The sequence below is a fragment of the Heptranchias perlo genome, chromosome 13, assembly GCF_035084215.1.
Source record: "Heptranchias perlo isolate sHepPer1 chromosome 13, sHepPer1.hap1, whole genome shotgun sequence".
Classification (NCBI taxonomy): Eukaryota; Metazoa; Chordata; class Chondrichthyes; order Hexanchiformes; family Hexanchidae; genus Heptranchias; species Heptranchias perlo.
In genome coordinates, this window is record NC_090337.1 from 24,310,263 (window position 1) to 24,320,986 (window position 10,724).

Here is a 10,724-nt window from a genome sequence, read left to right on the forward strand (position 1 = left end):
GGCTTTTACTCTTTCCAAAAACATTTTTACAACGGTCAAGGCAAGATTATTTGGAGGGATGGAATAGTGGATACCTGTTGTTTCACTTGTTGAGACTAAAGAGGTTGACGAAGTGGTTCCAGTTGTAGATGGATCTGTTGATGTGCTTTGTTCAGATACTGATAATGATGATGATGATGTAGCTGTTGATGTTGAGAGAAATGTCAATAAAAGAAAGCAGTGCTCTTGCTGATTGAAGCATAAAGCATGTCAATTGTGGAAGGTAAGTTTCATGACATGAATTAAAAACATGTTCAACATGGAAAATGTATCAGAGCGATAATGATCTCAAAGGAAAGCACCATACATTAAATTGCAAATAAGTTCTACCAGGAGTTTTTTTTTTAAGATTACCATTATAGAGAGTATCAATTTTGGTGGGTTATCGTCATTATTACCTTTTGATAGCACCAACTCTGGACAGAAGTGGTGGCATTTAGGTTCAGGAAAGGACAAATAATCAACATTAGTAATTACTTCCTTCTATGATGTTGGATTACTAGATTGATTATACCTGTTGAGGCTGGTGATGTTGTTCCTGCGGAATAGATCACAGTTGTTGTTGGTTCTGTTGAAGTGCTTCCTTCTGATGTTCCATATGATGTCACAGCTGCTAATTTGTATAGAAATATCAGTAAAACAGGGCAGAGTTCTTACAGATGCCATCATGAATAGTGCAAACTGACCAGCACAGTTAATGAGCTTAACTGATACATTTAGACTCGAGTTGTGTTCACAAGTATAATCAATATGCAAAACCGCAGTTTGGAACTGGAGTGAATGACATGCTTATATTTTCCCACTGAAGGAGCCACCTTGATATTTGATGCCAGATATCAACATTCATTAAACTTTGAGCTTCTTATCAGAGTTATCTGTTTTTACACTAGTCATCTCCATTATTAGAGAGAATAAGTATGTAGCTGGATTAGTAGGCTCATTGATTGTACGGGCCACAAATTTGGAGCCATGAAGTGACTGTGTTTCTTGACAATGAAACCATTTGATGAGATGGCAGAATGATATTGGAAATTTTGAGACCTGGAGAAGGAATCAAAGTTGTTGATGTTTCTGTTAATGTGCTGAACACTGATGGCTCAACTGGTCGTATGGCAGTTGAAATGTAAAGCTATTAACAGAAATGGAATTGTAAAGGCACAAAAGGCTTTTACTCCCGCCAAAAATTTGTTTACAATGGTCAAGGCCAGACGATATGGAGGGATGGAATGGTGGATACCTGTTGTTTCACTTGTTGAGATTGAAGAGGTTGACGAAGCGGTTACAGTTGTAGATAGATCTGTTGATGTGCTTTTTTCTGATACTGAAGATGATGATGATGATGTAGCTGTTGATGTTGAGAGAAATGTCAATAAAAGAAAGAAATGCTCTTGCTGATTGAAGCATAATGAATGTCAATTGAGGAAGGTAAGTTCAATGACATAAATTATACCTTGATCGACGTGAAAATGGTGTCATGGTTTGATGCGTATTATCAGAGTGATAATGACCTCAAAGTTAAGCATAATGCATTAAATTGCACATATGTTGTTGCAGGAGATTTTTTTTTAATACAATGGTTATCATTATAGAGAGTATCAATTTGGTTAGGTTAATGTCATTATTGAATTCTCAAAACACCAGCTCCGGACAGGAGAGGTGGCACTTAGCTTTATGAAAGGCCAAATGATCAACATTAGTAATTATTTCCTTCTAAGAGGTTTGATTACAAGATTGCAATTGATTATACCTGTTGATGCTGGTGATGTTTCTGTGGAATAGATCACAGTTGTCGTTGGTTCTGTTGAAGTGCTTCCTTCTGATGTTCCATATGATGTCGCTGTTGATAATGTGTATAGAAATATCAGTAAAACAGGGCAGAGTTCATACAGATGCCATCATAAATAGTGCAAACTGACCAGCAGAGTTAATGAGCTTAATTAATACATTTACACTAGAGTTGTGTTCACAATAATAATCATTATGCAGAAGTGCAGTCTGGAACTTGAGTGAATGAGATGCTTATATTTTCCCACTGAAGGAGCCACCATGACATTTGATGCCAGATATCAACATTCATTAAACTTTGAGCTTCTTGTCTCAGTTATCTGTTTTTACACTAGTTGTCTTGATCATTGGAGAGAATAAGAATGTAGCTGGATTGGTAGGCTAATTGATTGTACTGGGCCACAAATTTGGAGCCAAGAAGTGACTGTACATATTGTGACAAGAAACACAGTCAGATCTGTGTTTCTTGACACTGAAACCATTCGTTGAAATGGGAGAATGAGATTTGAACTTTTGAGACCTGGAGAAGGAATCAAAGTTGTTGATGTTTCTGCTAATGTGCTGAACACTGATGGCTCAACTGGACGTATGGCAGTTGAAATGTAACGTTATTAACAGAAATGGAACTGTAAAGGCACAAAAGGCTTTAACTCTCGCCAAAAATTTGTTTGCAATGGTCAAGGCCAGACTATATGGAGGGATGGAATGGTGGATACCTGTTGTTTCACTTGTTGAGACTAAAGAGGTTGACGAAGTGGTTCCAGTTGTAGATGGATCTGTTGATGTGCTTTGTTCAGATACTGATAATGATGATGATGATGTAGCTGTTGATGTTGAGAGAAATGTCAATAAAAGAAAGCAGTGCTCTTGCTGATTGAAGCATAAAGCATGTCAATTGTGGAAGGTAAGTTTCATGACATGAATTAAAAACATGTTCGACATGGAAAATGTATCAGAGCGATAATGATCTCAAAGGAAAGCACCATACATTAAATTGCAAATAAGTTCTACCAGGAGTTTTTTTTTTAAGATTACCATTATAGAGAGTATCAATTTTGGTGGGTTATCGTCATTATTACCTTTTGATAGCACCAACTCTGGACAGAAGTGGTGGCATTTAGGTTCAGGAAAGGACAAATAATCAACATTAGTAATTACTTCCTTCTATGATGTTGGATTACTAGATTGATTATACCTGTTGAGGCTGGTGATGTTGTTCCTGCGGAATAGATCACAGTTGTTGTTGGTTCTGTTGAAGTGCTTCCTTCTGATGTTCCATATGATGTCACAGCTGCTAATTTGTATAGAAATATCAGTAAAACAGGGCAGAGTTCTTACAGATGCCATCATGAATAGTGCAAACTGACCAGCACAGTTAATGAGCTTAACTGATACATTTAGACTCGAGTTGTGTTCACAAGTATAATCAATATGCAAAACCGCAGTTTGGAACTGGAGTGAATGACATGCTTATATTTTCCCACTGAAGGAGCCACCTTGATATTTGATGCCAGATATCAACATTCATTAAACTTTGAGCTTCTTATCAGAGTTATCTGTTTTTACACTAGTCATCTCCATTATTAGAGAGAATAAGTATGTAGCTGGATTAGTAGGCTCATTGATTGTACGGGCCACAAATTTGGAGCCATGAAGTGACTGTGTTTCTTGACAATGAAACCATTTGATGAGATGGCAGAATGATATTGGAAATTTTGAGACCTGGAGAAGGAATCAAAGTTGTTGATGTTTCTGTTAATGTGCTGAACACTGATGGCTCAACTGGTCGTATGGCAGTTGAAATGTAAAGCTATTAACAGAAATGGAATTGTAAAGGCACAAAAGGCTTTTACTCCCGCCAAAAATTTGTTTACAATGGTCAAGGCCAGACTATATGGAGGGATGGAATGGTGGATACCTGTTGTTTCACTTGTTGAGATTGAAGAGGTTGACGAAGCGATTACAGTTGTAGATAGATCTGTTGATGTGCTTTTTTCTGATACTGAAGATGATGATGATGATGTAGCTGTTGATGTTGAGAGAAATGTCAATAAAAGAAAGAAATGCTCTTGCTGATTGAAGCATAATGAATGTCAATTGAGGAAGGTAAGTTCAATGACATAAATTATACCTTGATCGACGTGAAAATGGTGTCATGGTTTGATGCGCATTATCAGAGTGATAATGACCTCAAAGTTAAGCATAATGCATTAAATTGCACATATGTTGTTGCAGGAGATTTTTTTTAATACAATGGTTATCATTATAGAGAGTATCAATTTGGTTAGGTTAATGTCATTATTGAATTCTCAAAACACCAGCTCCGGACAGGAGAGGTGGCACTTAGCTTTATGAAAGGCCAAATGATCAACATTAGTAATTATTTCCTTCTAAGAGGTTTGATTACAAGATTGCAATTGATTATACCTGTTGATGCTGGTGATGTTTCTGTGGAATAGATCACAGTTGTCGTTGGTTCTGTTGAAGTGCTTCCTTCTGATGTTCCATATGATGTCGCTGTTGATAATGTGTATAGAAATATCAGTAAAACAGGGCAGAGTTCATACAGATGCCATCATAAATAGTGCAAACTGACCAGCAGAGTTAATGAGCTTAATTAATACATTTACACTAGAGTTGTGTTCACAATAATAATCATTATGCAGAAGTGCAGTCTGGAACTTGAGTGAATGAGATGCTTATATTTTCCCACTGAAGGAGCCACCATGACATTTGATGCCAGATATCAACATTCATTAAACTTTGAGCTTCTTGTCTCAGTTATCTGTTTTTACACTAGTTGTCTTGATCATTGGAGAGAATAAGAATGTAGCTGGATTGGTAGGCTAATTGATTGTACTGGGCCACAAATTTGGAGCCAAGAAGTGACTGTACATATTGTGACAAGAAACACAGTCAGATCTGTGTTTCTTGACACTGAAACCATTCGTTGAAATGGGAGAATGAGATTTGAACTTTTGAGACCTGGAGAAGGAATCAAAGTTGTTGATGTTTCTGCTAATGTGCTGAACACTGATGGCTCAACTGGACGTATGGCAGTTGAAATGTAACGTTATTAACAGAAATGGAACTGTAAAGGCACAAAAGGCTTTAACTCTCGCCAAAAATTTGTTTGCAATGGTCAAGGCCAGACTATATGGAGGGATGGAATGGTGGATACCTGTTGTTTCACTTGTTGAGATTAAGGAGGTTGACGAAGCGGTTACAGTTGTAGATGGTTCTGTTGATGTACTTTGTTCTGAGACTGAAGATGATGATGCCGATGTAGCTGTTGATGTTAAGAGAAATGTCAATGAACACTTCAGCAGTCAAGGACATTCAGCCACCGACCTTCGGGTAAGCGTACTCCAAGGCGGCCTTCGAGACACTCGACAACGCAAAATCGTCCAGCAGAAATTGATAGCCAAGTTCCGCACCCATGAGGACGGCCTTAACCGGGATCTTGGGTTCATGTCACGCTACACTTTACCCCACCAGCGAACAAATGTTATCTGTTTTTAATATAACGGGTCAATTGCTGTCTTTTCCTTCCGGATGTTTCTGCTTCTCTCTCTCTGTTCTTTTAATTGGCATCTCCACATCATCTGTTTTTTTTAGTTCTGGCCGTTTGTATATTCGGTGGCCCTGTAGGTAACACCTATCTGTCTGAACACTTTGGTTGCCTTGGCAACGGGCAGTTGAAAAGACTATCTGTAATCACCAGGCATTGTTCTGTGATTTATAAATGCGAGAGGTTCCAGGATCTCTTGACATTCACCTGAGGAATGAGGAAGCCTTCGAAGGCTTGTGAATTTTAAAATAAAATTGTTGGACTATAACTTGGTGTTGTAAAATTGTTTACAATTGTCAACCCCAGTCCATAACCGGCATCGCCACATTAATAAATGAAAGCAGTGCTCTTGCTGATTGAAGCATAAAGCATGTCAATTGAGGAAGGTAAGTTTAATGACATGAATTAAAAACATGTTCGACATGCAAGTGGTGTCATGGTTTGATGTGTATTTTCAGAGTGATAATCATCTCAAAGTTAAGCATTGTACATTAAATTGCAAATATGTTGTTCCAGGAGTTTATTTTTAATACAAAGGTTACCATTATAGAGAGTACCAATTTGGCTGGGTTAATGCCATTATTGACTTTTGAAAGCACCAGCTCTGGACAGGAGTGGTGGCATTTAGGTTTATGAAAGGCCAAATGATCAACATTAGTAATTATTTCCTTCTATGATGTTGGATTACAAGATTGCAATTGATTATACCTGTTGATGCTGGTGATGTTTCTGTGGAATAGATCACAGTTGTCGTTGGTTCTGTTGAAGTGCTTCCTTCTGATGTTCCATATGATGTCGCTGTTGATAATGTGTATAGAAATATTAGTAAAACAGGGCAGAGTTCATACAGATGCCATCATAAATATTGCAAACTGACCAGCAGAGTTAATGAGCTTAATTAATACATTTACACTAGAGTTGTGTTCACAATAATAATCATTATGCAGAAGTGCAGTCTGGAACTGGAGTGAATGAGATGCTTATATTTTCCCACTGAAGGAGCCACCATGACATTTGATGCCAGATATCAACATTCATTAAACTTTGAGATTCTTGTCAGAGTTATCTGTTTTTACACTAGCTGTCTTGATCATTAGAGAGAATAAGAATGTAGCTGGATTGGTAGGCTAATTGATTGTACTGGGCCACATATTTGGAGCGAAGAAGTGACTGTACAAGTTGTGACTAGAAGCACAGTCAGATCTGTGTTTCTTGACACTGAAACCATTCGTTGAAATGGGAGAATGAGATTTGAACTTTTGAGACCTGGAGAAGGAATCAAATTTGTTGATGTTTCTGCTGATGTGCTGAACACTGATGGCTCAACTGGCCGTATGGCAGTTGAAATGTAACGCTATTAACAGAAATGGAACTGCAAAGGCACAAAAGGCTTTTACTCTCACCAAAAATTTGTTTACAATGGTCAAGCCCAGACTATATGGAGGGATGGAATGGTGGATACCTGTTGTTTCACTTGTTGAGATTAAGGAGGTTGACGAAGCGATTACAGTCGTAGATGGTTCTGTTGATGTGCTTTGTTCTGAGACTGAAGATGATGATGACAATGTAGCTGTTGATGTTAAGAGAAATGTCAATAAATGAAAGCAGTGCTCTTGCTGATTGAAGCATAAAGCATGTCAATTGAGGAAGGTAAATTTAATGACATGAATTGAACACATGTTTGACATGGAAGTGGTGTCTTGGTTTGATGTGTATTTTCAGAGTGATAGTCATCTCAAAGTTAAGCATTGTACATTAAATTGCAAATATGTTGTTCCAGGAGTTTATTTTTAATACAATGGTTACCATGATAGAGAGTATCAATTTGGCTGGGTTAATGTCATTATTAACTTTTGAAAGCACCAGCTCTGGACAGGAGTGGTGGCATTTAGGTTTATGAAAGGGCAAATGATCAACATTAGTAATTATTTCCTTCTATGATGTTCGATTACTGGATTGATTATACCTGTTGATGCTGGTGATGTTGTTCCTGTGGAATAGATCACAGTTGTAGTTGGTTCTGTTGAAGTGCTTCCTTCTGATGTTCCATATGATGTCGCTGTTGCTAATGTGTATACAAATATCAGTAAAACAGGGCAGAGTTCTTACAGATGCCATCATGAATAGTGCAAACTGACCAGCAGGATTAATGAGCTTAATTAATACATTTACACGAGAGTTGTGTTCACAACAATAATCATTATGCAAAAGTACAGTCTGGAACTGGAGTGAATGAGATCCTTATATCTTCTCACTGAAGGAGCCACTATGACATTTGATGCCAGATATCAACATTCATTAAACTTTGAGCTTCTTATCAGAGTTTTCTGTTTTTAGACCAGTGATCTCCATTATTACGGAGAATAAGAATGTAGCTGGATTAGTAGGCCAATTGATTGTACTGGGCCACAAATTTGGAGGCAAGAGGTGACTGGACATGATGTGACAAGAAGCACAATCAGATCTGTGTATCTTGACACTGAAAACATTCGAGGAGATGGGAGAATGAGATTGGAACTTTTGAGACCTGGTGAAGAAATCAAAGTTGCTGATGTTTCTGCTAATGTGCTGAACACTGATGGCTCAACTGGCCATATGGCAGTTGTAATGTAACGCTATTAACAGAAATGAAATTGTAAAGGCATAAAAGGATTTTACTCTTTCCAAAAACATTTTTACAATTGTCAAGGCAAGATTATTTGGAGGGATGGAATGGTGGATACCTGTTGTTTCACTTGTTGAGACTAAAGAGGTTGACGAAGTGGTTACAGTTGTAGATGGATCTGTTGATGTGCTTTGTTCTGATACTGAAGATGATGATGATGATGTAGCTGTTGATGTTGAGAGAAATGTCAATAAAAGAAAGAAGTGCTCTTGCTGATTGAAGCATAATGAATGTCAATTGAGGAAGGTAAGTTCAATGACATAAATTATACCTTGATCGACGTGAAAATGGTGTCATGGTTTGATGCGTATTATCAGAGTGATAATGACCTCAAAGTTAAGCATAATGCATTAAATTGCACATATGTTGTTGCAGGAGTTTTTTTTTAATACAATGGTTACCATTATAGAGAGTATCAATTTGGTTAGGTTAATGTCATTATTGAATTCTCAAAACACCAGCTCCGGACAGGAGAGGTGGCACTTAGCTTTATGAAAGGCCAAATGATCAACATTAGTAATTATTTCCTTCTAAGAGGTTTGATTACAAGATTGCAATTGATTATACCTGTTGATGCTGGTGATGTTTCTGTGGAATAGATCACAGTTGTCGTTGGTTCTGTTGAAGTGCTTCCTTCTGATGTTCCATATGATGTCGCTGTTGATAATGTGTATAGAAATATCAGTAAAACAGGGCAGAGTTCATACAGATGCCATCATAAATAGTGCAAACTGACCAGCAGAGTTAATGAGCTTAATTAATACATTTACACTAGAGTTGTGTTCACAATAATAATCATTATGCAGAAGTGCAGTCTGGAACTGGAGTGAATGAGATGCTTATATTTTCCCACTGAAGGAGCCACCATGACATTTGATGCCAGATATCAACATTCATTAAACTTTGAGATTCTTGTCAGAGTTATCTGTTTTTACACTAGCTGTCTTGATCATTAGAGAGAATAAGAATGTAGCTGGATTGGTAGGCTAATTGATTGTACTGGGCCACAAATTTGGAGCGAAGAAGTGACTGTACAAGTTGTGACTAGAAGCACAGTCAGATCTGTGTTTCTTGACACTGAAACCATTCGTTGAAATGGGAGAATGACATTTGAACTTTTGAGACCTGGAGAAGGAATCAAATTTGTTGATGTTTCTGCTAATGTGCTGAACACTGATGGCTCAACTGGCCGTATGGCAGTTGAAATGTAACGCTATTAACAGAAATGGAACTGCAAAGGCACAAAAGGCTTTTACTCTCGCCAAAAGTTTGTTTACAATGGTCAAGGCCAGACTATATGGAGGGATGGAATGGTGGATACCTGTTGTTTCACTTGTTGAGATTAAGGAGGTTGACGAAGCGATTACAGTCGTAGATGGTTCTGTTGATGTGCTTTGTTCTGAGACTGAAGATGATGATGACGATGTAGCTGTTGATGTTAAGAGAAATATCAATGAACACTTCAGCAGTCAAGGACATTCAGCCACCGACCTTCGGGTAAGCGTACTCCAAGCCGGCCTTCGAGACACTCGACAACGCAAAATCGTCGAGCAGAAATTGATAGCCAAGTTCCGCACCCATGAGGACGGCCTCAACCGGGATCTTGGGTTCATGTCACGCTACACTTTACCCCACCAGCGAACAAATGTTATCTGTTTTTAATATAACGGGTCAATTGCTGTCTTTTCCTTCCGGATGTTTCTGCTTCTCTCTCTCTGTTCTTTTAATTGGCATCTCCACATCATCTGTTTTTTTTAGTTCTGGCCATTTGTATATTCGGTGGCCCTGTAGGTAACACCTATCTGTCTGAACACTTTGGTTGCCTTGGCAACGGGCAGTTGAAAAGACTATCTGTAATCACCAGGCATTGTTCTGTGATTTATAAATGCGAGAGGTTCGAGGATCTCTTGACATTCACCTGAGGAATGAGGAAGCCTCCGAAAGCTTGTGAATTTTAAAATAAAATTGTTGGACTGTAACTTGGTGTTGTAAAATTGTTTACAATTGTCAACCCCAGTCCATAACCGGCATCGCCACATTAATAAATGAAAGCAGTGCTCTTGCTGATTGAAGCATAAAGCATGTCAATTGAGGAAGGTAAGTTTAATGACATGAATTAAAAACATGTTCAACATGCAAGTGGTGTCATGGTTTGATGTGTATTTTCAGAGTGATAATCATCTCAAAGTTAAGCATTGTACATTAAATTGCAAATATGTTGTTCCAGGAGTTTATTTTTAATACAAAGGTTACCATTATAGAGAGTATCAATTTGGCTGGGTTAATGCCATTATTGACTTTTGAAAGCACCAACTCTGGACAGGAGTGGTGGCATTTAGGTTTATGAAAGGGCAAATGATCAACATTAGTAATTATTTCCTTCTATGATGTTCGATTACTAGATTGATTATACCTGTTGATGCTGGTGATGTTGTTCCTGTGGAATAGATCACAGTTGTAGTTGGTTCTGTTGAAGTGCTTCCTTCTGATGTTCCATATGATGTCGCTGTTGCTAATGTGCATAGAAATATCAGTAAAACAGGGCAGAGTTCTCACATATGCCATCATAAATAGTGCAAACTGACCAGCAGGATTAATGAGCTTAATTAATACATTTACACTAGAGTTGTGTTCACAACAATAATCATTATGCAAAAGTACAGT

At 37.9% G+C, this 10,724-nt stretch overlaps 3 long non-coding RNA genes across 4 annotated transcripts; all 3 read right to left on the minus strand.

Moving 5' to 3' along the window:
* Positions 1–80: 80 nt before the first annotated feature.
* On the minus strand, positions 81–1,873 carry LOC137331397 (uncharacterized). The gene is made up of 4 exons (XR_010965453.1): positions 1,787–1,873; positions 1,277–1,384; positions 554–652; positions 81–182 (listed from the first exon to the last, which is right to left on the minus strand). It is a non-coding gene; the product is annotated as an uncharacterized lncRNA (long non-coding RNA).
* A 673-nt stretch (positions 1,874–2,546) lies between these two features.
* LOC137331400 (uncharacterized) lies at positions 2,547–4,341 on the minus strand. Of its 2 annotated transcripts, none has more exons than XR_010965458.1 (4): positions 4,252–4,341; positions 3,743–3,850; positions 3,020–3,115; positions 2,547–2,648 (listed from the first exon to the last, which is right to left on the minus strand). It is a non-coding gene; the product is annotated as an uncharacterized lncRNA (long non-coding RNA). The 2 variants fall into 2 exon arrangements; XR_010965457.1 differs by having other exon boundaries at positions 3,020–3,118.
* A 681-nt stretch (positions 4,342–5,022) lies between these two features.
* On the minus strand, positions 5,023–7,461 carry LOC137331403 (uncharacterized). Its single transcript, XR_010965460.1, has 4 exons — positions 7,362–7,461; positions 6,858–6,965; positions 6,104–6,193; positions 5,023–5,113 (listed from the first exon to the last, which is right to left on the minus strand). It is a non-coding gene; the product is annotated as an uncharacterized lncRNA (long non-coding RNA).
* Between the last annotated feature and the right edge of the window lie 3,263 nt (positions 7,462–10,724).